This window comes from Aethalodelphis obliquidens, unplaced genomic scaffold (assembly GCF_003676395.1).
Source record: "Aethalodelphis obliquidens isolate GAN/ISIS:26980383/991018 unplaced genomic scaffold, ASM367639v1 scaffold32, whole genome shotgun sequence".
NCBI lineage: Eukaryota > Metazoa > Chordata > Mammalia > Artiodactyla > Delphinidae > Aethalodelphis > Aethalodelphis obliquidens.
This window is the reverse complement of record NW_020837976.1, coordinates 10,245,635-10,273,237: the sequence shown is the minus strand read 5'-3', so window position 1 is coordinate 10,273,237 and position 27,603 is coordinate 10,245,635. Positions and strand designations below refer to the sequence as shown.

At 38.3% G+C, this 27,603-nt stretch overlaps 1 protein-coding gene across 5 annotated transcripts in view; it reads left to right on the top strand.

Moving 5' to 3' along the window:
* Positions 1 to 27,603, top strand: part of GAREM1 (GRB2 associated regulator of MAPK1 subtype 1) — a 208,782-nt gene that overhangs the window by 153,702 nt on the left and 27,477 nt on the right. The window lies entirely within an intron of this gene.

Below are 27,603 nucleotides of genomic sequence, written 5' to 3'. Positions count from 1 at the left end.
CACCCTGTCCTAGGCACTGGGGGTAAAGATTGAATAAGTAAATCCTTGCCTGCTTGGAGATTACATTCTATTGGGGAGGCAGGGAATAAATAAGCAAATACAAACGCTACCTCCAGATAAAGCAATAGAGAAGACATTTGGATATACAAGTCCGGAGCTTGGGGCAGGGTCTGGCTTGGGGTATAATATATATTTGGGGCTTATCAGCTCCTAGGTGGCATTTGAAGTCATGGGGCTAGCTGAGTTCACCTACATCTCAACCAAGGGTGATTCCCCCCACCCCCCAGGGACATTTGACGATGTTTGGATACAATTTTGATTGTCACAGCTTGGGGAAGGGGTGGGTGCTACTGGTGTCTAGTGAACAGAGGACAGAGATGCTGATAAACATCCTACAGTGCCCAGGACAGCCCCCCAACAAAGCATTATCCAGCAGAAACGTCCAGAGTGCCAAGGTTGAGAAACCCTAACCTGGAGTCTAGATTAAGACAGGAGATCTGAGGACTGAGCCCTGGAGCATTCCAGCACTGGGGTCTAGAGGAGGCAGAAAGGAGTAGCAGATAGAAAGACAGCAGAGCATGTGGTATCCCTGCAGCCAAATGACAATAGCGTTTCAAAGAAGAATGGGCAATTGTGTCACATGCTTAGTGATTGAGTTAGATAAGCACTGGGAACTAACCATTAAATTTAGCAAAATGGAAGCCTTTAGAAGCTTTGAGAGGAAGGAAATAATAATCAGCCCAGAGACCCAGAAAACAGTTAACCAGGGAGGTATAGTAGGGTGGTCCCACGGTGTTGTCGAAGTAAATTTCAAGTGAGATTACTCGGCACTAACCCTTTTTTCTTCCAGCCATCTTCAGCTGGAGAGTTGGGTATATAGTCAGAGTTGGGTTCTACCAGGCAGTGTAACAGAGATGAGCAAAGGCACAGATGAAGTGCCCTGGAGTGGCAGGTAGCAATGAGCCATGAATACAAGACGTGTAACCCCAATGAAAATTGGAGATCCTGACAGGGTTAAGGAACTTTTGATGTGGATTTGTTTAAGGAAGTGATGTGCAAAATAGGAGAGTGGTAGAGCTTCGAGTCCTTGAAATTAAACTTGAGGCAGTAATATAGGAAATGATAGGAGTAGCTGTTTTTCAAATCTAAATAGGCAACTGAGGTGGGAGGAACAGAAAATGGGAGACGAGAAGGTCAAGAAAATGAAAGAATATGTGGGCAGGTAACCTCTTGCTGATCATTTTGTCCATTTCCTCCAATCCCTCCTAAGCTGATGGCATTCGATGTTTTTAGAACAGCAGTCACCTGCCTCATTCACCACTTTTTCCCTCTGTTAATAACATCCAGTTTTTGGTTTCCATGGTAAGAATTTTGTTTACCTGCTTTCCTACCTATTTGTTTTTAACTGTAATAGGCATTTTCTCAATTACCTCTTTTAGTTTTTTCATCAGCTGTCTCTGTTCTCATGTTTACTTTCAGAGTCAGAAGATGTCTTAGTTCTGAATTGGTCATTCCAACCGAAGGCTCAGTCCTCTACCCTTTAATAAGAAAAACAGCTACACCAACAGTTTTCAGCCCGACTTCTTTCTTTAAACAAGTTGCCCGTTATCTAAAGAGCATGTCAGACTGTGTATCGTAGCTCAGGCTCGGGATTCAGAGTTGAGGTCAGACACCAGCTCCAGGCATTGACTGTGACCTTGGGCAGGTCACATGACCCCAGGTGTCTTCACCTGCAAAACGGACAAATCATAGATTTGTCATGAGAGTTAAATGAAGCAATGCATTCATGTGCTTTGCAAGTGTCTCATGTAGGGGCTGGCTAACTGCAATCTTGGGGGAAGGCACCTGTCTTGCAAATAAAGTTTTATTGGAACACAGCCATCCCCCTACACTTAGTGTTGTCTGTGGCTGCTTTCATGATACAACAACGGCACAGTCTGGTAGTTGCAAAAGAGACCATATGGCCCACAAGCCTGAAATTATTACTCCCTGGCCCTGTAAGAAGAGGTTTGCCAACCCCTGATTCAAAACATAAAATCCAACTAAATGAAGTTTCACATTTTAAAAAAATTTCCCAGCACAGATGATTTCACTTACTCTTTATTTAGTACTTTATACTCTGTGACTGAATATTAGAACAGAGTATTTATGTGTTGTTGTTTCAGAATACCCTTTCACCTCAGATACTTTTTTGGAGACTTATTATGCCAGTACCTAGTGAATTATTTTACATGTCTTCCAGCCTCTCAAACCCAGCCCAGTAATAATGAGAAATGTTCCCACACGTGTATTTTCTGCCATCAAACTAATGACTAACAAATTAAGCCTTGATGTAAGTCTGTCTTTCCTGTGACATTTGCGGAGAGAGCGGGAAGAAAGGGCAGCGTTGGATTTGGCACTGGGTAGCTTGCAGCTCTCGTAAAGTGGGGAGGAGGCTTCCTGCTTTCAGTGCCCTCAGGCACAAGCTTTCTACATTAAAATGACTGCTCCCCAGTCCTAGGGAGCCCAAATGCGCTAATCTGGATGCTATAACGTTGCTATTTTCGTTCCAGTTAGTGAGGTCCAAGCTTTCAGCTGTTCCAGCATAGATTTCCCCGGAAGCAGAATAACAAGTTTGCATTGTCTCAGCTGGGGAAAGTGCCCCACTCAGGAACTGTGAGATTTGGGCCAAATGTGGAATGTAGTCGCCGCTTCAGCCCACACAGACCTCGTAAGAACCATTACCCTGTGGCTGGGTCAGAGCTCAGCTGACAGTCCTGTCACCTGCGAATCAGCTCCTGCTAACTGGGCTTGGCGCTGGCAGGGGTGGCAGTGCCTCACGGCAGAGCTGCTGGAGTGGAGCGCAAAGGATCTCAGGATCAACTTTTTTAATAGGGAAAAAAAATCGTGTAAGATTCAGAGAACTTGAGTGATAGCTGAGCTTCTCAATACTGAAAAACGTGACCAAGAATAAAGTGACAAACGGTTATAAATAATCCAGCAGGACTGGGAAATTTATAGACTCTGAGTTTTGATAATCATCAGATGTTAGACCTGGAAAGGCCCTTACACATTGCTTTGTCCTACTCCTTCTTTTAATAAACAGGGAAACTAAGAAACAGATGTCAGCCAACTTCATTGATACATACAAAACCACAAAACAACTTAGCTGCAAAGCCAGATCCCCTAATTCAATCCAGTCATCCTTCTACTCCCTCATATTCTGTCTGTGGATTTGAGATAAGGCCCGTGATTATGATCAGAAAATCCTTTCACATTGACACTATAGCTTGCACGGTAAATTCATTTTCTTTTTTTAAAAATCTAAATAAACATATTCAATAATTATTGCCTAGCCAGATCCTTTCGTCTTTCATATTTCTGAACTGCTTATGGTCTGACACACAGGATTTGGCAACTTTCTGAATGTTATATGTGCCGAATTTTAGATCTTACATCATTCCAGAGTATGTTGCCAATATCTCAGAAATAAAATCCTACAAGTTAACTTGATGTTTTCTGTCAGCAGTGGTACAGTTTCTAATTAGATAGCACATGTCAAAATGAGCCCCTTCAAAAATGCTACTGTAACATATTAACCCAGAATTTTTTTAAAGTATTAACCAGTATTCACAGAGAAGCAAGATGGGTTCTTGCATTGTTGCTTGAAGCAGTGGTAAAGACACAAGGAAGTAGCCAAAATGCATCATTGAATAAATAAGCAAGAGTTCTAAAGTTTAATATGTTTCCTGCAACTTGATGCTGAACTTTGGATTTTTTCCAAGGCTTCTAACTTACTGAGAATCAGCCAGCTTTTCCCCCAAGCCGTAGATTTGAGGCAATCTGTGTGCCTTTTATCTTAATATATTCATTCCCCTTTTTAAAGCTGCCATCTGAAAAAGTGCTGAAGAAATAAATATCTTCCCCCTCTGCCAGCCAGTTAGACTGTACTTTGTTTCCATACCTAAGATAGTTAACAAATTAAACATACGTCATGTTACTTCCTTGACTCATTTTAACAGAACACACTACAGACAAGGCCTTGGAGATACATTAATGGAAAGCATTTGGGCTGCTCTTGATTCTAACTCTTGTCATAATTATTTTACTCTCTGCCATCTTTCTGATCACGTTTGTCTTTTAAAAGGCAAAAACAGCGTATGACTAGACTTTATTCTGTGTGCATGGGCCATCCTGTATTCGTCCTGTAGAGTAATACAAAATAGTGGGACTGAGTTCTTTGGTTGTTTTGTTTTATTCTTATACTAAGAGTATAGTTGAGTCGCGGTGGTCACATCATTCCTAGTTTAAAATACCATTCCTGGGGCTTCCCTGGTGGCGCAGTGGTTGAGAGTCCGCCTGCCGATGCAGGGGACGCGGGTTCGTGCCCTGGTCCGGGAGGATCCCACATGCCGTGGAGCGGCTGGGCCCGTGAGCCGTGGCCGCTGGGCCTGCGTGTCCGGAGCCTGTGCTCCTCAACGGGAGAGGCCACAACAGTGAGAGGCCCGCGTACCGAGAAAAAAAAAAAAAAAAAAGAAAAATACCATTCCTGGTTTCTGTCTTGACCATTCAGAAAAGGAATCCTCATGCTGTAAGTTTATAACGATGTCAGACAGGTGTTTTATTCCTCTGATTCTTCACAATGGATAAGGATCATTTGCTCTGGCATTTTCTACCTCTGTGGAGCCTTTAGAGCGTGAGTAGTTCTAGGTAGCCAGCTTTTGGGGTAGCTGTGAATTTTAACAAAAATCCTGTCCAAAATGACTGTAATTTTCTTTCAGTTTCTTAAAATGTATTGTACTTTCTATCATCCGAAAGAGAAGTACTGGAACAAAATTTAAACTTATCCTCATCTCCTGATGTGTATGACTTCTACCTTTATATGGGGAGACCCTACAGCCCTGAGAATTATGTGCTCTATGGTCTCATTTAAATTGTTTGTTTCTTGCCTCTTATGTTTGTTAGAATACCTGCTTTAACAGTCCGTATTTCCAGTGTTGATTTCCACTTCTATTCCGCTGTGAGCTGGAAACTGGTAACCAAGCTGGATAGAGTTTTAGTTAGATGGGAGTAAGTACCCTTAAGGTCCTTAAAGCCTTTTCCATAAGCCCTAATATCACATCTTTTTGGTGCTCAGAGGCCTTTAGTTCACTGCCTTGTTCTTGGCTACATTTCAGAGAGATCAGAAATTACCGATTAGTACGCAACCTGAATTTTGTCAGATGTAAGAATGAATTTTAAAAATGAAGAGTGAATGAATTTAGAGGTAGCCAGTTTTTATTTGTATTTTCCAGTTTTTAAAAAATTCATCTTTTCCTTACCATGAGTCAGATGTCATTTATTTTCAAGAGTCATTCAGAATGATAAAATTGGATACAATGGTGAGGCTAATTATTTCAGTGTTTGAAGACAGCCCCAGTGCTCTTTTCGTCATCTGAGGTTTCAAGACCTCTGAACAACTACCAGTTGGCAAGCCCTCGGCTGCACCGCCACAAATTAAATCATGGCCGTTGTACTTGTCATCCTTGCCCTATTTCCTGTTTAAAAAAATAAAACACTCAGGATTGACATTTGTCTTAACTCTTCATGCCCTTTCTTTCTCATTTTCTGCCATTCTCCCAAAAGAAAGAGTTACAAAAATCGAAGTTTGGGGGGAAATGAGCTAATATTAATCAAATATTGTCTATTTAACCAAATATCAATCAGATCAATCCTGATTTTTTTTTCAGGAGTTGAGATTTTAACCTCTGTTACGTGTTTCATCTTTAAAACAACTGTTCTTAGGGAACAGGTTGCCAGTCACCAGGGACAGAGAGAAACAGAAGAGGTAGGGAGAGAGAGTATGTGTATGTGTGTAAAATTTTATGTCAGTGTTTTAAAATGTTGCTTGACCTTGGGGTGTTAATTCTGAATGGTATTATGAACAGTAAAACCCTGATAGTTTCCTGGATTAGACCTATTAGAGTTGTTTAGATAACACACTTTGAATGACTTCCTCTCAGGAAATATTGAAACTGGAAATGTTAACCAGGCACGCATACCCAAGCACTTAGAATGCATTTTCTTTTGCTATTAAAAAATGTTTAAAGGAAAGAAATTATGCAAATAAATCACATCTGTAGAAACCAGAGGAGACTGTTTGGCTCAACTGTCAAAGGAAGAACACTTATTTACGAGCTTCTTCCTCTGTCACTGACAGTGACCGCGAGATTGGTCGGTACATTAGTCTCCTAATATATGCAGAGCTAATTGTCAGCGTGAATGGTGACATCACAGTTGGAAGCATGGAACCACAGATGGTACGCACATATGTTATGCATTTTTATGTATGGGAGTAGGAGTAACTTCCTTTAGAAGTACAGACATACACAAAGACGTAGACAAAACTGTTGAGTGTGCCCAGAGAGTGACATTTACTGAAGATAATTTAGATCTGTTTAATCTGTGTGAATCGTGTCTCACAAACTATGTGGACATTCTCTGTCAGATCATTTGGTGTGCAGTACTCACTAGACGTATAATTTCTTCATTCTGGAAGGTGTATGTTTATAAAAGTAAATAAGGAAAAATAGAAAAAGTACCAATTTAAAGAAGCTAGAAAGAGACATTTCTTCTTGTTATTCCTTCATGTTTGAGAAGCACTGTTGGCTCCCTGTATGTTCACTGGAAACAGTTTGTTGTATGAGGGAACATGTGTGTGTTTCCTCAAATCTCATGAGAACCCTTTCTCAACATCCTTGTCTCCATTCTGATCCAAATGGATGAACTGCCAACTTTTTTTATAAAGTTCCAATAAAAAGGAAGTATAGCAATGCATCTGAGCATTTTGGAGACCAGTTTATCCTAAAACAGTATATTCTGAATCATTTCAACATGTTCACTTCCTTTGAGATACAACTGTAATGATATTTCAGTCCCTATTCTGACATTAAGTTTTATTCTGGGATAACACATTCAATAAAAACTTGAGCAATTCTTTAGTACAGAAGGAAGGATAATGCTTAAAGGTAGCAGTTTGGGCTTGAAAACAGTAGTGCATGAAAATAGAAAATAACATGAAAATACAGAGATGTGAAAGGTAATGTGAAGCAGAATTATAAGAATTAAAACATTTTAAGAACTACTGTTAATAAAAGTAATAATAATGGTCTCCCCTTATTGGGGGCGTACCACTGTGGGAAGTTGTTTACCTACATTGGTTAAGCTTGAGAAGTAGCTGACGGTGTTCTCATTTTACAGATGAGGAAACTGAGGCTCAAAAAGGTAAAACACTTCATCTGAGGTCACCTAATAGTAAACAGGATTCAAACTCAGCTTGTAGTTTAGTTATTAGTATTGTACCCTTAATAGTATTGTACCAATTAATTTCCAAAGAACACGGTTCCTTTTATTCATCTATACCAGGGGTCAGCAACCTTTTTCTGTAAAGGCGCACAAAGAGTAACTAGGTTAGAGTTTGCAGGCCATACAGTCCCTGTTGCAGCTACTCAGCATTGCCAGTGGAGAGTGAAAGCAGCCACAGACCGTGCAGAAACAAATGGGTGTAGCAGTGTCCTAATAAAACTTTATTTACAAAGTCATGTGGTGGGCCAGAGTTGGACTGTGGGCAGTAGTTTGCTGACCTCTGATCTGTGTTATTATAAGCTTAACTAGTTGCCAGCTGGAAGTAAAAGGGATAAACCAAAAATTAAAATTAATAGCCAGTGAATCTTCATAAGGACCCTTGGTGACCAAAGTCAGGAGAATAAAATAACTGAAACCTTGAAGCTACAGGTTCTGTAGGAAAAGACAGTCAGCTTTAATACGTGCCAAGTACTGTCATGTATAAATGATATATTAGCTTCAAAGAAAACCCTCTTCTATATTCTTCAAAACTGTCAAGGTCATAAAAAACAAGGCAAGATAAAGAAACTCACAGAACAGAGGCCTAGATGCAATGTGGTATCCTGGTTTGGTCCAGGAACAGAAAAAGGACATTCATGGAAAAATTTAGTGAAATCCAAATAAAGCTTATAATGTAGTTAATAGATTGTACCAATGTTCATTTCTTAGCTTTGATAACGTGCCATGGTTTTGTAAGATGTTAACAGGAGAAGCTAGGTGAAGGGTATACAGGAACGCTCTGTACTGCCTTTGCAACTTTTCTACAAATCTGAAATTATTCCAAATAAAAAGTTAAATTTAATTTATTTATTATTAATTAATTGATTTAAATTCCTAAACTAACTCCAATATAGAAGTCCAGATGAATGCTGAATCTGAAAATAAACACAGCTAAGTTGAGGTCTTGTTAAAAAATAATAATAATAACACTTATCTGAGTCCACTTAAATGGATTTTAAACCTTAGGAGCCTGAACTGCTGTTAAAACAATATCGTGCTGCCATTTATGTACTGATAATGCCTCCTTCAGAGGGATTCCCTTCACTCCAGAGACAACAGAACTGTTTGTTTTATATAGCACTAATGTTGATGGACAAACTCCTTTTCCCAAAGGTTAAAATTATATAGAGATGACCCAGAATGGGTAAGAAATTATTTACAAGGATTCTTACTACCTAGTTTTCTAAAGACATAATGATTCCTACTCAGTAAGCAATATGAACAATGTCAGTCACTTGACCCAAGATGCTTTTTTATTAACATAAAAGAAAAAATCCATCTCAGGCTTAATGTAAGCCTGATACTAAAATGTGATAAAGATAACATAATAATAAAACTGTAGACTAATCTCACCTGTGACTAAGATACCTCAATCATAGATCAAATGCTATCAAGGAGAATCATGCAGTATATTTTTTAAGTGCAACATGATCACGTCGAGATTTTTTCGGGCATGTAGTGTTGTTTTACTATTTGGGAATCTACTATTAAAATATAAAATACATCAAAATGAAAAATAAACATATGACTATCTTATTGGATACAGAAACAGCATTTGGTAAAAAAAAAATTAATTTCATTGTAGAAACTTTTCGAAAACTAGAATTGGAAAGACACATCACTAATAAGATTTTTTTAAATATCCATTTCAAACCAACAAATTTCTCATAGTTGATATTAAAACACAGATGATATTCACATTAAAATGTGAAGCAACACTCTTGCCGCCACCACTCTGTTGTGGGGAAAAAGGATGAAAACTTTAAAAATGAAAACAAATTTTTCGACTGCATAAGATATAATTACCTAGGAATCCCAAGAGAATCAACTGGGAAAAACTATTACAATAAGATTACTGGACACACAGAATAGCAGCAAAGTATATTCAACAAGACAGTAAACAGTAATGTCCAGGGATTGATAACAAAGGCAAATTTAAATACTAATAAGGGAAATAAAAGATACGAATACATGGTGAGAGTTTTCATCTGCCTATTTGGAAATACTAATATAATGATGTTACTTCTTGTCAAAACACCATGTAGATGTACTTCCAGTAAAATTACCAGTGCAAACCATGGACGGGATGATTGTAAAGTTCATCTGGAAAAATAGGCAAAAATATCTAAAATTTTCTATTGCCATGTTTTCTTTTAAGTTTTTATTTTTAAATAATTTCAATCTTAAAGAATTATTGCAAGAATAATATAAGATCTCCCTAACCACTTTAGATTCACCAACTGTTAACATTTTGCACATTTGTTTTATCATCCTCTACTCCTGCATGTGCATGTACATACGTATGTATGTTTTTCTGAACCATTCAAGAGTGAATTGCCTACATTATGCCCTTTGCCCCTTAATAGTGTATATTTCCTAAGCATAAGGATATTTTCTTATGTAACCACGGTACGTTGATAACAATACTTTTATTTACAGTCTGTGTTCTAACTTTGCCAAGTGTCCCAGTGTCGTACTTTATAGTATTTTTGTTTCTTCCAGTACAGAATCCATTCCAGAATCACGTATGGCATTTACTTTTCATTTCTCTGTATTTCACTTTAATCTGGAACAGTTCTTCAACCTTTCTTTGTCTTTCATCACATGGATGTTTTTCAAGAATACACACCAGATATTTCATAGAATATTTCTCAGTTTGGGTTTTTCTGATATTTCCTCATGATTAGATTCTAGTATTGAATGCGTTTTTAAGGTGGAATGTTATGTGATTGAGGTCCTGAACTTCTCAGGGAATCATATCCAGAGGTACGTGACGTGAACATGCTTCTCTTTGGTAATATTAAGTTTTATCACTTGGTCAAGATGTGTCCACTTTCTACCCTCTACAATTACTTTTCCTCCCCTGGTAATTAATTAGCTTCTGGGGATGACATTTTAAGACCTTGCACGTTATCTATTACCTTAATTGAACTTCTGTAAATTCAGTATTAATGATTCTAGTGTATAATCTTTACTGTAATAGATACAAAATTATGATTTTTTTCAATTCCACCACTTCTTTACATTTGTCAGCTTTTCCCCCATTCATCTTTTTCATTCATTCATCTTTTTGTTAACAATATGGACTTAGACGTTCCTGTTTTATTCAATAGATTATAACTCATTACAGTCTTCATTTACTGTGGTACTCAAACTGTCCCAGATTTAGCCAGTGGGGGCTAGTTCAGGCTGGCTCCTGTGTCTTTTTGACATGATCCCATCATCTTATGAGCACTTTCGGGCACAACAGAATGTTCCAAGCTAATCTTGTATCTTTCCTGCCCTAGCTCTGGAATCAGTCATTTGTCCCAGGAGCCCTAGTTCCTTTTAATGGGGAATGAGTTGGGCACTAAGTATACTTGGCGATAGTTGGAATCTTTGCTTCCAGTCCCTTGGAAAGAACAAAGCTAAGTAGTATGTGTGTGTGTGGTTTCTTCAATTATGAGTTGGTACTAATATGTCCAATTCCAATCCAACCCTGTGGAGTTCTTGCTTGCTTTTCCCAATTCCATATTTCCGTCTCCCCTGCCACGGTGAAAACTCTGGCTCCCAAAATATCGACACATTTGCTCATTTGTTCAGTTCTACAATACACATAGAGTTGTTTGAGAATCACTCTACCTATATCCCTATACAAAACAAATCTACTAAAAAGAACACAATCTTGGTTGGTCTTTTCTTTTCCTTACTTGTAGTATATAGTCAGTGTTCCAAAGTTACTTCGATTATTTCTCTGTCCCCAGGGCTGTTAGTTTATTCATTTGAAATACAGTTGGGTTCATCTGTTTCCATTTGCATTCAGCTTTTTTTTTTAATTTCTTGTTAACTTTTATTGTACTTTTTGAATATATAGGCCATTAGCCTACTTCCTAAAAGACAAAACTCTATAGCAAGGTTTACTCACAGAGGTGTCACTCTCCCCCATGTCCCTTCCTCCCTCCCCTCCCTCCTGTAAGTGACCAATTTCATTGTTTTCTGGTTTATTTTTCTTGTGTTCCTTAAAAAAAAAATAAGCAGAAATACACACACACACACACACACACACACACACACACACACACACACACTTTTCCTTCTTTCTTAAACAAAAAGGCAATATACCATATAAATTTTCACGTGCTTTGCTTTTTTTTTAACTTAGTATATCCTGGAATTTATTTCATACCAATTCACTGAACTAACAGTACTCATTCGTTTTCACATAATATCATTTCGTGTGTGTACCATAGTTTATTCAATCAATTGTCAATGTTTGGGCATTGAAATAGGTTCCAGTATTTTACAAATACAAATGATGCTACAACGAATAACCTTGTACATGGGTATTTTCATACGGTTGGAGAAATGTCTTCAGGGTAAATTCCTAAAAGTAGCATTGCTGGGTGGAGGGATAAATGCATGAATAGATTGGTTAGGTATTGCCAAATTCCTGGCCACCAGGCTTGTACTATTTGCATTTCCACCAGCTATGAACAAGAGTGCCTGTTTCCCCATAGCTTTACCAACTGAGGGCAGTGTCTAGCTTTTGAATATTTATCAGTGTTCTAGGTGAGAAATGGTATCTCAGTGGAATTATAGTTTACCTTTCTGTTTAGTATAAGAAAAGTTGAACATCTTTTCATAGATGTATCTTTTTAGTAGATTGATTATTCATGGCTTTTCTGTTTTTCTGGAGGTTTTGGGGTCTTTTTTAAAAACTGCTTATGTATTAGGGATGTTGGCTCTTTTTCTGTCATATACACTGGAAATATTTTCTGTCAGTCTGTTATTTGACTTTTGACTTTGCTTCTCTTGTTTATTTCCATCTAAAAACTTTGAGTCAGAATAACCACAAGTGAGGGCTTTTGTCATCAGATCTCAAAATGTATGACAAAGATACAGGAATTAAAACAGTATTGTTATGATAGGAAAATAGGCAGAAAGGTCATAGGGTAAAATGGCCCCTAAATAAATGCTAATATATGTATACATTTGAGTGTATGTGTTTTATAAATTTAATATATAATAAAAGTGGCACTTCAGATCAGTGATGAAAGGGATGGTTATTTGGAAATGTACTGGACACTCAGTTAACTATTTAAAAAACTGAAGTCAGATCCCTACCTTAAATAATCCACCAAAAAAATTAAATAAGTTAAATATTTAATAAATGAAACCATCAAAATGCCGGAAGAAAATATTGGTTAATGATATCAACATTTCTTAACCTGAGCACCAGTGAAAATTGGACTGGATAAATCTTTGCTGTAGGACCGTCCTGTGCCTTGTAGCATGTTTACCACCATTCTTTGTACCCACTAGGTGTAAGCACCCTCCCAGTCATGGCCATCAAAAATGTCTGAAGACACTGTCAAATGTCCCCTGGCGGAGGGGGGGGGGCAAAACCACTCCTAGATCAGAACCTTGATCTATATCTTCTCAACAAGTAGACACATAACACCCAAGAATGAAATCACAAAGGAAATGTTTGAAAATGCTGCATAGAAAAAAACTTTAATACTTAAAGAAGGCATAAAATTGAAATTCAAGCAACATATTGGAAAATGTATAGCATAAATGACATTCACATTGCATAAATAGTAATCAGTAAGATAGCCATCACAACAGAAAAATGGGTGAGGGACACAAGTAGACAATTCACAGAGGAAAAACTCTAAATAGCTTGATAAATAAATACCAAAAAATATTCACAATACTAATATTCAAGCATATTCAACATAAGACATAAATAAATGCAGGACACATGCTTTACTTTTAATATTGGTAAACATTAAATTTATTCAGCATGGGTATGGGGAAACATAACTTCATAGAGTAGAAATATGTCTATGTATGACATGGATGAAGTACAATGGGTAACACATATTAGACCTTTCACATGTATACACAGCTTTGTCCATGCAATTCTACTTCTGAGACTTTATCCTAAGGAAATAATTGAAGTGTAAAAACGTTTGCTGCAGTACTATTTATACTTGCTAAAAATTGGGAAATCCCATCTGTCTTAACAATAAGGAATTGGTCAAATGAATTAAGGCATATCCATATATAATGGAATATGTTAGGTTAGTATTACAATTGATGGAGTATATGCACAGGAAAATGGATAAATTACAGTGAGAAGCAGAGCAATAAAACTGTATGTGTATTTATACATCTCTGAGATAAGACTGATACACTCATTTCTTTTTTTTTTATTTCATTCTTTTTAATTGCTGAGTAGTATTCCTATGTACCACATCTTCTTTATCTGTTCATCTGTTGATGGACATTTAAGTTGCTTCCGTGTCTTGGCTATTGTAAACAGCGCTGCGGTGAACATTGGGATGCATGTATCCTTTCAAACCATGATTTCCTCTGGATGTATGCCCAGGAGTGGGATTGGTGGGTCATATGGTAGCTCCATTTTTAGTTTCTTAAGGAACCTCCATACTGTTCTCCATAGTGGCTGCACCAATTTACATTCCCACCAATGGTGCAGGAGGGTTCCCTTTTCTCCACACCCTTGCCAGCATTTATTGTTTGTAGACTTTTTGACGATGGCCATCCTGAGTGGTGTGAGGTGATACCTCATTGTAGTTTTGATTAGCATTTCTCTAATAATTAGCGATGTTGAGCATCTTTTCATGTGCCTCTTGGCCATCTATATATCTTCTTTGGGGAAATGTCTATTTATGTCTTCTGCCTATTTTTTGATTCGGTTGTTTTGGGGGTTTTTTTTATGTCAAGCCGCATGACCTGTTTGTAAAATTTAGAGACTAATCCGTTGTCACTCGCATTGTTTGCAAATATTTTCTCCCATTCTGTAGGTTGTTTTCTCATTTTGTTTATGGTTTCCTTTGCTGTGCAAAAGCTTTTGAGTTTAATTAGGCCCCAGTTGTTTATTTTTGTTTTTATTTCCAGTACTCTAGGAGGCGGATCATAAAAGATATTGCTGAGATTTATGTCAAAGAGTGTTCGGCCTATGTTTTCCTCTAAGAGTTTTGTAGTATCTGGTCTTGCATTTAGGGCTTTAATCCATTTTGAGCTTATTTTTGTGTATGTTGTTAAAGGATGTTCTAATTTCATTTTTTTACATGTAGCTGTCCAATTTTCCCAGCACCATTTATTAAAGAGACCATCTTTCCTCCATTGTATAGCCTTGCTTTCTTTGTCATAGATTAATTGCCCATAGGTACATGGGTTTATTTCTGGGCTTTCCACCCTGTTCCATTAATCTGTATTTCTGTTTTTGTGCCTGTACGGTACTGTTTTGGTGACTGTAGCTTTGTAGTATAGACTGAAGTCAGGGAGCCTGATTCTTCCAGCTCCATTTTTCTGTCCCAAGATTACTTTGGCTATCTGGGGTATTTTGTGTCTCCATACAAATTTTAAGATTTTTTTGTTTCAGTTCTGTGAAAAATGCCACTGGTAAATTGATAGGGATTGCATTGAATCTGTAGATTGCCTTGGGTGGTATGGCCATTTTAACAATATTGATTCTTCCAATCCAAGAACATGGTATATCTTTCCAACTGTTTGTATCATCTTCACTTTCTTTCATCAGTGTCTTATAGCTTCAGAGTACAGATCTTTTGCCTACTTAGACAGGGATATTCTTAGGTATTTTATTCTTTTTGCTACAATGGTAAATGGGATTGTTTCTTTAATTTCTTTTTCTGATCTTTTGTTGTTAGTGTATAGAAATGCAACAGATTTATGTGTATTAATTTTGTATCCTGTAACTTTACCTAATTCAGTAATGAGCTCTATTAGTTTTCTGGTAGCATCTTTAGGATTTTTTATGTATAGTATCATGTCATCTGCAGACACTGACAGTTTTCCTTCTTCTTTTCCAACTTGGATTCCTTTTATTTTTTTATCCTTCTCTGATTGCCATAGCTAGGGACTTCCAAAACTATGTTGAATAAAAGTGGCAAGAGTAGGGGCTTCCCTGGTGGTGCAGTGGTTGAGAGTCTGCCTGCCGATGCAGGGGACACGGGTTCGTGCCCTGGTCCGGGAAGATCCCACATGCCGCGGAGCGGCTGGGCCCAGAGCCTGTGCTCCTCAGTGGGAGAGGCCACAGCAGTGAGAGGCACGCGTACTGCAAAAAAAAAAAAAAAAAAAAAAGTGGCAAGAGTGGACATCATTGTCTTGTTCCTGATCCTTTCCCCATTGAGTATGATGCTAGCTCTAGGTTTATCATATGTGGCCTTTATTACGTTGAGGGATGTTCCCTCTATACCCAGTTTCTGGAGAGTTTTTATCATAAATGGGTGTTGAATTTTGTCAAAAGCTTTTCCTGCATCTATTGAGATGATCACATGGGTTTTTTGGGGGGGGGGTTAATTTTATTTTATTTATTTATTTTTATACAGCAGGTTCTTATTAGTCATCCATTTTATACACATCAATGTATACATGTAAATCCCAATCTCCCAATTCATCACACCACCACCACCACCACCCCTGCTGCTTTCCCCCCCTTGGTGTCCATACGTTTGCTCTCTACATTTGTGTCTCTGTTTCTGCCCTGCAAACTGGTTCATCTGTACCATTTTTCTAGGTTCCACATATATGCATTAATATACAATATTTGTTTTTCTCTTTCTGACTAACTTCACTCTGTATGACAGTCTCTAGATTCATCCACGTCTCTACAAATGACCTAATTTCGTTCCTTTTTATGGCTGAGTAATATTCCATTGTATATATGTACCACATCTTCTTTATCCATTCGTCTGTCGATGGGCATTTAGGTTGCATCCATGACCTGGCTGTTGTAAATAGTGCACAAAAGAACATTGGGGTGCATGTGTCTTGTTCAGTTATGGTTTTCTCAGGGTATATGCCCAATAGTGGGATGGCTGGGTCATATGGTAATTCTATTTTTAGTTTTGTAAGGAACCTCCATACTGTTCTCCATAGTGGCTGTATCAATTTACATTCCCACCAACAGGGCAAGAGGGTTCCCTTTTCTCCACACCCTCTCCAGCATTTGTTGTTTGTAGATTTTCTGATGATGCCCACTCTAACTGGTGTGAGGTGATACCTCACTGTAGTTTTGATTTGCATTTCTCTAATAATTAGTGATGTTGAGCAGCTTTCATATGCTTCTTGGCCATCTGTATGTCTTCTTTGGAGAAATGTCTATTTCGGTCTTCTGCCCATTTTTTGATTGGGTTGTTGGGTTTTTTTAATATTGAGCTGCATGAGCTGTTTATATATTTTGGAGATTAATCCTTTGTCTGTTGACTCATTTGCAAATGTTTGCTCCCATTCTGAGGCTTCTCTTTTCGCCTTGTTTGTAGTTTGCTTTGCAAAAGCTTTGAAGTTTCATTAGGTCCCATTTGTTTATTTTTGTTTTTATTTCCGTTACTCTAGTAGGTGGATCAAAAAGGATCTTGCTGTGATTTATGTCAAAGAGTGTTCTTCCTATGTTTTCCTCTAAGAGTTTTATAGTGTCTGGTCTTACATTTAGGTCTCTAATACATTTTGAGTTTATTTTTGTGTATGGTGTTAGGGCGTGTTCTAATTTCATTCTTTTACATGTAGCTGTCCAGTTTTCCCAGCAGTGCTTATTGAAGAGACTGTCTTTTCTGCATTGTATATCCTTGCCTCCTTTGTCATAGATTAGTTTACCATAGGTGCGTGGGTTTATCTCTGGGCTTTCTATCCTGTTTCATTGATCTATATTTCTGTTTTTGTGCCAGTACCATATTGTCCTGATTAGTGTACCTTTGTAGTATAGTCTGAAGTAAGGGAGTCTGATTCCTCCAGCTCTGGTTTTTTCCCTCAAGACTGCTTTGGCTATTCGGGGTCTTCTGTGTCTCCATGCAAATTTTAAGATTTTTTGTTCTAGTTCTGTAAAAAATGCCATTGGTAATTTGATGGGGATTGCCTTGAATCTGTAGATTGCTTTGGGTAGTATAGTCATTTTCACAATGTTGATTCTTCCAATCCAACAACATGGTATATCTCTCCATCTGTTGGTTTCATCTTTAAATTCTTTCACAGTGTCTTATAGTTCTGTGCATACAGATCTTTTGTCTCCCTAGGTAGGTTTATTCCTAGGTATTTATTCTTTTTCTTGCAGTGGTAAATGGGACTGTTTCCTTCACTTCTTTCAGATTTTTCATCATTAGTGTATAGGAATGCAAGAGATTTCTGTGCATTAATTTTGTATCCTGCTACTTTACCAAACTCATTGATTAGCTCTAGTAGTTTTCTGGTGGCATCTTTAGGATTCTCTATGTATAGTATCATGTCATCTGCAAACAGTGACCGTTTTGCTTCCTCTTTTCCAATTTGTATTCCTTTTATTTCTTTTTCTTCTCTGATTGCATGGCTAGGACTTCCAAAACTATGTTGAATAATAGTGGCGAGAGTGGACATCCTTCTCTTGTTTCTGATCTTAGAGGAAATGCTTTCAGTTTTTCACCATTGAGAATGATGTTTGCTGTGGGTTTGTCATATATGGCCTTTATTATGTTGAGGGAGGTTCCCTCTGTGCCCACTTTCTGGAGAGTTTTTATCATAAATGGGTATCAAATTTTGTCAAAAGCTTTTTCTGCATCTATTGAGATGATCATATGGTTTTCCTCCTTCAATTTTGTAATATGGTGTACCACATCGATTGATTTGTGTATATTGAAGAATCCTTGCATCCCTGGGATAAATCCCACTTGAGCATGGTATATGATCCTTTTAATGTGTTGTTGGATTCTGTTTGCTAGTATTTTCTTGAGGATTTTTGCATCTATATTCATCAGTGATATTGGTCTGTAATTTTCTTTTTTTGTAGTGTCTTTGTCTGGTTTTGGTATCAGGGTGATGGTGGCCTCATAGAATGAGTTTGGGAGTATTCCTTCCTCTGCAATTTTCTGAAAGAGTTTGAGAAGGATGGGTGTTAGCTCTTCTCTAAATGTTTGATAGAATTCACCTGTGAAGCCATGTGGACCAGAAGTTTTGTTTGTTGCAAGATTCTTAATCACAGTTTCAATTTCATTACTTGTGATTGGTCTGTTCATATTTTCTATTTCTTCCTGCTTCAGTCTTGGAAGGTTATACCTTTCTAAGAATTTGTCCATTTCTTCTAAATTGTCCATTTTATTGGCATAGAGTTGCTGTAGTAGTCTCTTAGGATGCTTTGTATTTCTGTGGTGTCTGTTGTAACTACTCCTCTTTCATTTGTATTTTATTAATTGAGTCCTCTCCCTCTTTTTTTTGATGAGTCTGGCTAATAGTTTATCAACTTTATCTTCTCAAAGAACCAGCTTTTAGTTTCATTGATCTTTGCTACTGTTTTCTTCGTTTCTATTTCATTTATTTCTGCTCTGATCTTTATGATTTCTTTCCTTCTGCTAACTTTGGGTTTTGTTTCTTCTTCTTTCTCTAGTTCTTTAGGTGTAAGGTTAGATTGTTTATTTGAGATTTTTCTCGTTTCTTGATGTAGGCTTGTATTGCTATAAACTTCCCTCTTAGACTGCCTTTGCTGCATCCCATAGGTTTTGGATCATTATGTTTTCATTGTCATTTATCCCTAGGTATTTCTTTATTTCCTCTGATTTCTTCAGTGATCTCTTGGTTATTTAGTAACATACTGTTCAGCCTCCATGTGTTTGTGTTTTTTACATTTTTTCCCAGTAATTGATTTCTAATCTCATAGCATTGTGGTCAGAAAAGATGCTTGATATGATTTCAATTTTCTAAAATTTACTGAAGCTTAATTTGTGACCCAAGATGTGATCTATCCTGGAGAATGTTCCATGTGCACTAGAGAAGAAAGTGTAATTTGCTGTTTTTGGATGGAATATCCTATAAATATCAGTTAAATCTATCTGGCCTGTTGTGTCATTTAAAGCTTGTGTTTCCTTGTTAATTTTCTGTTTGGATGATCTGTCCATTTGTGTAAGTGAGGTGTTAGGAGTCCCCCACTATTATTGTCTTACTGTCGATTTCCTCTTTTAGAGCTCTTAGCAGTTGCCTTATGTATTGAGGTGCTCCTATGTTGGGTGCATATATATTTATAATTGTTATATCTTCTTCTTGGATTGATCCCTTGATCATTATGTAGTGTCCTTCCTTGTCTCTTGTAACATTCTTTCTTTTAAAGTCTATTTTATCTGATATGAGTATTGCTACTCCAGCTTTCTTTGGATTTCCATTTGCATGGAATATCTTTTCCCATCTCCTCACTTTCAGTCTGTATGTGTCCCTAGGTCTGAAGTGGGTCTCTTGTAGACAGCATATATATGGGTCTTGTTTTTGTATCCATTCAGCAAGCCTGTGTCTTTTGGTTGGAGCATTTAATCCATTCACGTTTAAGGTAATTATCGATATGTATGTTCCTATGACAATTTTCTTAATTGTTTTTGGTTTGTTTTTGTAGGTCCTTTTCTTCTCTTGTGTTTCCCACTTAGAGAAGTTCCTTTAGTATTTGTTGTAGAGCTGGTTTGGTGGTGCTGAATTCTCTTAGCTTTTGCTTGTCTGTAAAGCTTTTGATTTCTCCATCAAATCTGAATGAGATCCTTGCCGGGTACAGTACTCTTGGTTGTAGGTTCTTCCCTTTCATCACTTTAAGTATATCATGCCACTCCCTTCTGGCTTGTAGAGCTTTTGCTGAGAAATCAGCTCTTAACCTTATGGGAGTTCCCTTGTATGTTATTTGTCATTTTTCTCTTGCTGCTTTCAATAATTTTTCTTTGCCTTTAATTTTTGCCAATTTGATTACTATGTGTCTTGGTGTGTTTCTCCTTGGTTTTATCCTGTATGGGACTCTCTGCACTTCCTGGACTTGGGTGGCTATTTCTTTTCCCATGTTAGGGAAATTTTCAACTATAATCTCTTCAAATATTTTCTCAGGTCCTTTCTCTCTCTTCTCCTTCTGGGACCCCTATAATGCGAATGTTGTTGTGTTTAATGTTGTCCCAGAGGTCTCTTAAGCTGTCTTCATTTCTTTTCATTCTTTTATCTTTATTCTGTTCTGCAGCAGTGTATTCCACCATTCTGTCTTCCAGGTCACTTACCCGTTCTTCTGCCTCAGTTATTCTGCTATTGATTCCTTCTAGTGTATTTTTCATTTCAGTTCGTGTGTTGTTCATCTCCATTTCTTTGTTCTTTAATTCTTCTAGATCTTTGTTAACCATTTCTTGCATCTTCTCAATCTTTGCCTCCATTCTTTTTCCGAGGTCCTGAATCATCTTCACTATCATTATTCTGATTTCTTTTTCTGGAAGGTTGCCTATCTCCACTTCATTAAGTTGTCTTTCTGGGGTTTTATTTTGTTCCTTCATCTGGTACATAGCCCTCTGCCTTTTCATCTTGTCTATCTTCCTGTGAATGTGGTTTTTGTTCCACAGGCTGCAGGATTGTAGTTCTTGCTTCTCCTGTCTGCCCTCTGGTGGATGAGGCTGTCTAAGAGGCTTGTGCAAGTTTCCTGATGGGAGGGACTGGTGGTGGGTACAGCTGGCTTTTGCTTTGGTGGGCAGAGCTCAGTAAAACTTTAATCCACTTGACTGCTGATGTGTGGGGCTGGGTTCCCTCCCTGTTGGTTGTTTGACCTGAGGCGACCCAACACTGCAGCCTACCCGGGCTCTTTGGTGGGGCTCATGGCAGACTCTGGGAGGGCTCATGCCTAGGAGTACTTCCCAGAATTTCTGTGCCAGTGTCCTTGTCCTCACAGTAACACACAGCTGCCCCCAACATCTGCAGGAGACCCTCCAACACTAGCAGGTAGGTCTGTTTCAGTCTCCTATGGGTCACTGCTCCTTCCCCTGGGTCGCGATGAGCACAGTACTTTGTGTGTGCCTTCCAAGAGTGGAGTCTCTGTTTCCCCCAGTCCTGTCAAAGTCCTGCAATCAAATCCCGCTTGCCTTCAAAGTCTGATTTCTCTAGGAATTCCTCCTCCCATTGCCGGACCCCCAGATTGGGAAGCATGACGTGGGGCTCAGAACTTTCACTCCAGTGGGTGGACTTCTGTGGTGTAAGTGTTCTCCAGTCTGTGAGTCACCCACCCAGCATTTATGGGATTTGATTTTACTGTGTTTGTGCCCCTCCTACCGCCTCATTGTGGCTTCTCCTTTGTCTTTGGATCACATGGGTTTTATTCTTCAGTTTGTTGATGTTCTGTATCACACTGATTGATTTTTGGATATTGAAAAATTCTTGCATCCCTGGGATAAATCCCACTTGATCATGGTGTGTGATCCTTTTAAAGTATTGTTGGAAACCACCCAATTAAAAAATGAGTGGAAGATCTAAATAGACATTTCACCAAAGGCATACACATGACCAAGAGGCACATGAAAAGATGCTCAACATCACTAATTATTAGAGAAATGCAAATCAAAACTACAATGAGGTATCACCTCACACCTGACAGAATGGCCATTTTCAAAAAAATGAAACAATAAATGCTGGAAAGGGTGTAGTGAAAGGGAACCATCCTGCACTGTTGGTGGGAATGTAAATTGATACAACCACTATGGAGAACAGTATGGTGGTTCCTTAAAAAACTAAAAAATTGAACTACCACATGACCCAGCAATCCCACTACTCGGCACATACCCTGAGAAACCGTAATTCAAAAAGAGACATGTACCACAGTGTTCATTGCAGCTCTATTTACAACAGCCAGGACATGGAAGCAACCTAAATGGCCATCAGCAGATGAATGGATAAAGATGTGGCACATGTATACAATGCAGTATTACTCAGCCATAAAAAGAAACGAAATTGAGTTATTTGTAGTGAGGTGGATGGACCTAGAGTCTGTCATAGAGAGTGAAGGAAGTCAGAAAGAGACAAACAAATACCATATGCTAACACATATATATGGAATCTAAAAAAAAATGGTACTGATGAACCTAGGGGCAGGGCAGGAATAAAGATGTAGACATAGAAAATGGACTTGAGGACATGAGGGAGGGGGAAGCTGCGGTGAAGTGAGAGTAACATCAACATATATACACTACCAAATGTAAAATAGATAGCTAGTGGGAAGCAACAGCATAGCACAGGGAGATCAGCTTGGTGCTTTGCAATGACGTAGAGGGGTAGGATAGAGAGCGTGGGAGGGAGGTTCAAGAGGGAGGGGATATGGGGATATATGTATGCACATGGCTGATTCACTTTGTTGTACAACAGAAACTAAAATAGCATTGTGAAGCAATTATACTCCAATAAAGATGTATTAAAAAAAAAAAACTTTAGTTCTGAAAGCCTTCCAAAAATAAAAAAGTATTGTTGGATTTAGTTAGCTAGTATTTTGCTGAGTGTTTTTGCGACTGTTCACCAGTGATACTGGCCTGTAATTTTCATTTTTTGTGGTATCTTTTTCTGGTTTTGGTATCAGGGTGATAGTGGCCTCACAGAATGAGTTGGGAGTGTTCCTTCCTCTGCAATTTTTTGTAATACTTTCAGAAAGATAAGTGTTCTCTGAATGTTTGATAGAATTTACCTGTGAAGTCATCTGGTCCTGGACTTTTGTTTGTTGGGAGTTCTTTAATCACAGTTTCAATTTGAGTACCTGTGATTGGTCTGTTCATATTTTCTATTTCTTCCTGGTTCAGTCTTGGGAGATTGTACCTTTCAAAGAATTTGTCCATTTCTTGTAGGTTGTCCATTTTATTGGCATATATGGTAGTCTTTCATGATCCTTTGTATTTCTGTGGCGTCAGTTGTGACTTCTCCTTTGTCATATCTAATTTTATTGATTTGAGTCCTCTCCCCTTTTTTCTTGATGAGTGTGGCTAAAGGTTTATCAGTTTTGTTTATCTTTTCAAAGAACCAGCTTTTAGTTTCATTGATCTTTTCTGCTTTTTCTTCATCCTTATTTCTGCTCTGATCTTTATGATTTCTTTCCATCTCCTAACTTTGGGTTTTGTTTGTTCTTATTTTTCTAGTTGCTTTAGGTGTAAGGTTAGATTATTTATTTGAGATTTTTCTTGTTTCCTGAGGTAAGATTATATTGCAGTAAACTTCCCTCTCAGAACTGCTTTTGCTGAGTCCCATAGGTTTTGGATCGTCACTCTTTTGTTTTCATTTGTCTTTAGGTATTTTTTGATTTCCTCTTTAATTTCTTCAGTGATCCATTGGTTGTTTAGGAGCATATTGTTTAGCCTCCATCTGTTTGTGTTTTTACAGTCTTTTTCTTGTAGTTGATTTCTAATCTCATAGTGTTGTGATCGTAAAAGATGCTTAATATGATTTCAATTTTCTTAAATTTACTCACTTTGTGGCCCAGCATGTGATTAGTCCTGGAGAATGTTCCACGTGCACTTGAGAAGAATTTGTATTCTGCTGCTTTTGGATGGAATGCTCTATAAATACCAATTAAGTCCATCTAGTCTAATGTGTCATTTAAGGCCTGTGTTTCCTTATTGATCTTCTGTCTGGATGATCTGTCCATTGATGAAAGTAGGGTGTTAAAGTCCTCCACTATGTATTACTGTCGATTACTCCTTTTATGGCTGTTAATATTTTCCTTATATATTGAGGTGCTCCTATGTTGGGTGCATATATATTTACAGTTGTTATATCTTCTTGGATTGATTCCCTTGACCATTATGTAGTGTCCTCCTTTGTCTCTTATAACAGTCTTTATTTTAAAGTCTGTTTTGTCTGATATGAGTATTGCTACTCCAGCTTTCTTTTGATTTCCATTTGTGTGGAATACCTTTTTCCATCCCATCACTTTCAGTCTGTGTGTGTCCCTAGATCTGAAGTGCGTCTCTTGTATACACCATATATACGGGTCTTGTTTTTGTATCCATTTAGCCAGTCTGTGTCTTTTGGTTGGAGCATTTAATCCATTTACATTTAAGGTAATTATCAATATGTATGTTCTTATTGCCATTTTGTTAATTGTTTTTGATTTGTTTTTATAGGTGTTTTTTCTTCCCTTCCTCTTTTGTTCTCTTGTGATTTGACGACTAACTTTAGTGTTGTGTTTGGATTCCTTATTCTTTTTTGTGTGTGTATCTATTGTAGATTTTTGGTTTGCTGTTACCATGAGTTTTTGTTATAGCAGACTATATATAAACAAGATTGTTTTAAGTTGCTGGTCTTTTAATTTCAACTGCATTTCTAATATCCTGCATTATGCTCTCCTCTTCTCATGATTGCTGGGTTTTTTAAATATTTATTTATTTATTAGCTTGGTTGCTCTGGGTCTTTGTTGGAGCAGTGGGCTCCTTACTTGCAGCTCACAGGATCCTTAGTTGCGGCTTGTGGGCTTCTTAGCTGCAGCACAAGGGCTCCTTAGTTGTGGCATGCAAACTCTTAGTTGCAGCACGCATGTGGGATCTAGTTCCCTGACCAGAGATCGAACTCGGCCCCCTGCATTGAGAGCACGGAGTCTTATCCACTGCGCCACCAGGGAAGTCCCCCATGATTGCTGGTTTTGATATCATATTTGTGTGTGGATGATTTCCTACCTTTACTTTATGTTTGCCTTTACCATTCAGCTTTTCCATTCATAATTTTCTTATTTGTAGTTGTGGCCTTTTCTGCCTAGAGAAGTTCTTTTAGCATTTGTTGCAAAGCTGGTCTGGTGGTGCTGAATTTGAATTCTCTTAGCTTTTTCTTGTCTGTAAAGCTTTTGATTTCTCTGTCAAATCTGAATGAGAACCTTGCTGGGTAGAGTATTCTTGGTTGTAGGTTCTTCCTTTTCATTACTTTAAATATATCATGCCTCACCCTTCTGGCCTGCAGAGTTTCTGCTGAGAAATCAGCTGATAACCTTATGGGAGTTCTCTTCTATGTTATTTGTTGCTTTTCTCTTGTTGCTTTTAGTATTTTTTCTTTGTCTTTAATTTTTGTCAATTTGATTATTGTGTGTCTCAGCATGTTCCTCCTTGGGTTTATCCTGCCTGGGACTCTCAGCACTTCCTCTACCTGGGTGGACTGTTTCCTTTCCCATGTTAGGGAAGTTTTCAGCTATTATCTCTTCAAATATTTTCTCAGGTATTTTTTCTCTCTCTTCTCCTTCTGGGACCTCTATAATTCAAATATTGGTACGTTTAATGTTGTCTGAGAGGTCTCTTTGGCTCTCATTTCTTTTCATTTTTTTTTCTTTATTCTGTTCTGCAGCAGTGATTTCCACCATTCTGTCTTCCAGCTCACTTATCCATTCTTCTGCCTCAGTTACTCTGCTAATGATTGCTTCCAGTGTATTTTTCATTTCAGTTTTTGGGTTGTCCATCTCTGTTTGTTTGGTCTTTAGTTCTTCTCGGTCTTTGTTAAACATTTCTTCTGTCTTCTCAATCTGTGCCTCCATTCTTTTTCTGAGATCTTGGATCATCTTTACTATCATTGCTCTAAATTCTTTTTTTGGGTAGATTGCCTATCTCCACTTCACTTAGTTGTTCTCTAGGGTTTTATCTTGTTCCTTCATCTGGGACATACTCCTCTGCCATCTCATTTTGTCTAACTTTCTATGATTGTGGTTTCCTTACCGCAGGCTGCAGGGTTGTAGTTCTTCTGCTGTCTGCCCCCTGGTGGATGAGGCTGTCTAAGAGTCTTGTGCAGGCTTCCTGGTGGGAGGGACTGGGTCCTCCCCACTGGTGGGTGCAGCTGGGTCTTGTTTGTCTGTTGGGCAGGGCTGTGTCAAGGGGCATGTTTAGTGGGCAGCTGTATGCTCAGGAAGACTTTAAGCAGCCTGTCTCTTGATGGATGGGGCTGTGTTCCCTCCCTGTTGATTGTTTGGCCTGAGGTGTCCCAGCACTAGAGCCTACAGGCTGTTGAGTGGGTCCAGGTCTTGGAGAGAAAATGGCCACCTCCTCTAGGACTCACACCAATTAGTACTCCCCAGAGCTACTGCCACCAGTGTCTTTGTTGCCGCAGTGAGCCGAAGCTGCCCCTATTGCTGCAGGAGACCCTCCACAGCAGATAGATTTGGCCCAGGCTCTTATGAGGTCACTGCTTTTTTTCCTGGGTCCTGATGCACATGAGACTTTGTGTGCACCCTCCAAGAGTGGAGTCTCTGTTTCCCCCAATCCTGTGGAATTCCTGAGATCAAACCCCGCTGGCCTTCAAAGCCAGATTCTTTAGGGGCTCCTCCTCCTGTTGCCAGACCCACAGGCTGGGGAGCCTGACATGGGGCTCAGAACTTTCACTCCTGTGGAAGAACTTCTGTGGTACAATTATCTTCCAGTTTGTGGGTCGCCCACCCAGCAGGTATGGGATTTGATTTTATTGCAGTTGTGCCCCCTCCTACCATCTCATCGTGGCTTCTTCTTTGTCTTTGGATGTAAGAATGTCTTTTCTGATAGATTCCAGTGATTTGTTTTTTTGTCGATGGTTGTTCATCAGTTAGTTGTGATTTTGCTGTTTTTGTAAGGAGAAGTGAGCTCACATCTTCTACTCCGCCGTCTTATCTCTGTCTTTTCTTTCCATTTATATAAAATTGTTAACAGGTTATCTTTAGTGGTCAAGTTGTGTAGAAATTGTTCATTTTTATATCTGTATTTTCTAATATTTCTTCCAATGAATATGAATAGTTTTCATAATAAATAGAAGAATGGGGAGAAAGAAGACATTTTTTAAATCCTTTGTCCCAGTTTTAGAACATTTAATAAAATTAGCAAATTTTTAAAGGTAAGAAATTAGAATTTTAATAGTTTAAAAAGAATTTTCTACAGTGATATTCATGAAAGCATTTTTATAACTGAAAATGATACAATGATAATACTAATGTCCCAAAATAATTATCCATATGGTAGAATACATAGGAAAAGAAACTAGAAGGATGTTTATCAAACCATTAACCATGGCTGTATCTGCAGCAGGTTCATGGGTGTTATTTTTTGGGTGTTTTTCTTCTGTATTTCCCAAAATGTTACAAATGAATACAGGGTACCTTCTTCTTCAGAAAAAAAAAATGCTTTTAAAAGTCTAAATTGGGCCTTCCCTGGTGGCACAGTGGTTGGGAGTCTGCCTGCCGATGCAGGGGACACGGGTTCGTGCCCCGGTCCGGGAAGATCCCACATGCCGCGGAACGGATGGGCCTGTGAGCCATGGCCACTGAGCCTGCGCGTCCGGAGCCTGTGCTCCGCAACGGGAAAGGCCACAACAGTGAGAGGCCCACATAGCGCAAAAAAAAAAAAAAAAAAAAAGTCTAAACTAACATCATCTTGTTCTTGTTAACCACATAAATATTACAGGAGAAATGGATTGTCTAAATTTAGTATTAAAATAAAACAGCATTTTCCTTTGTGTATGCATGTGTGTCTTAACAGCATGTTCACTACTTCTCTGTGT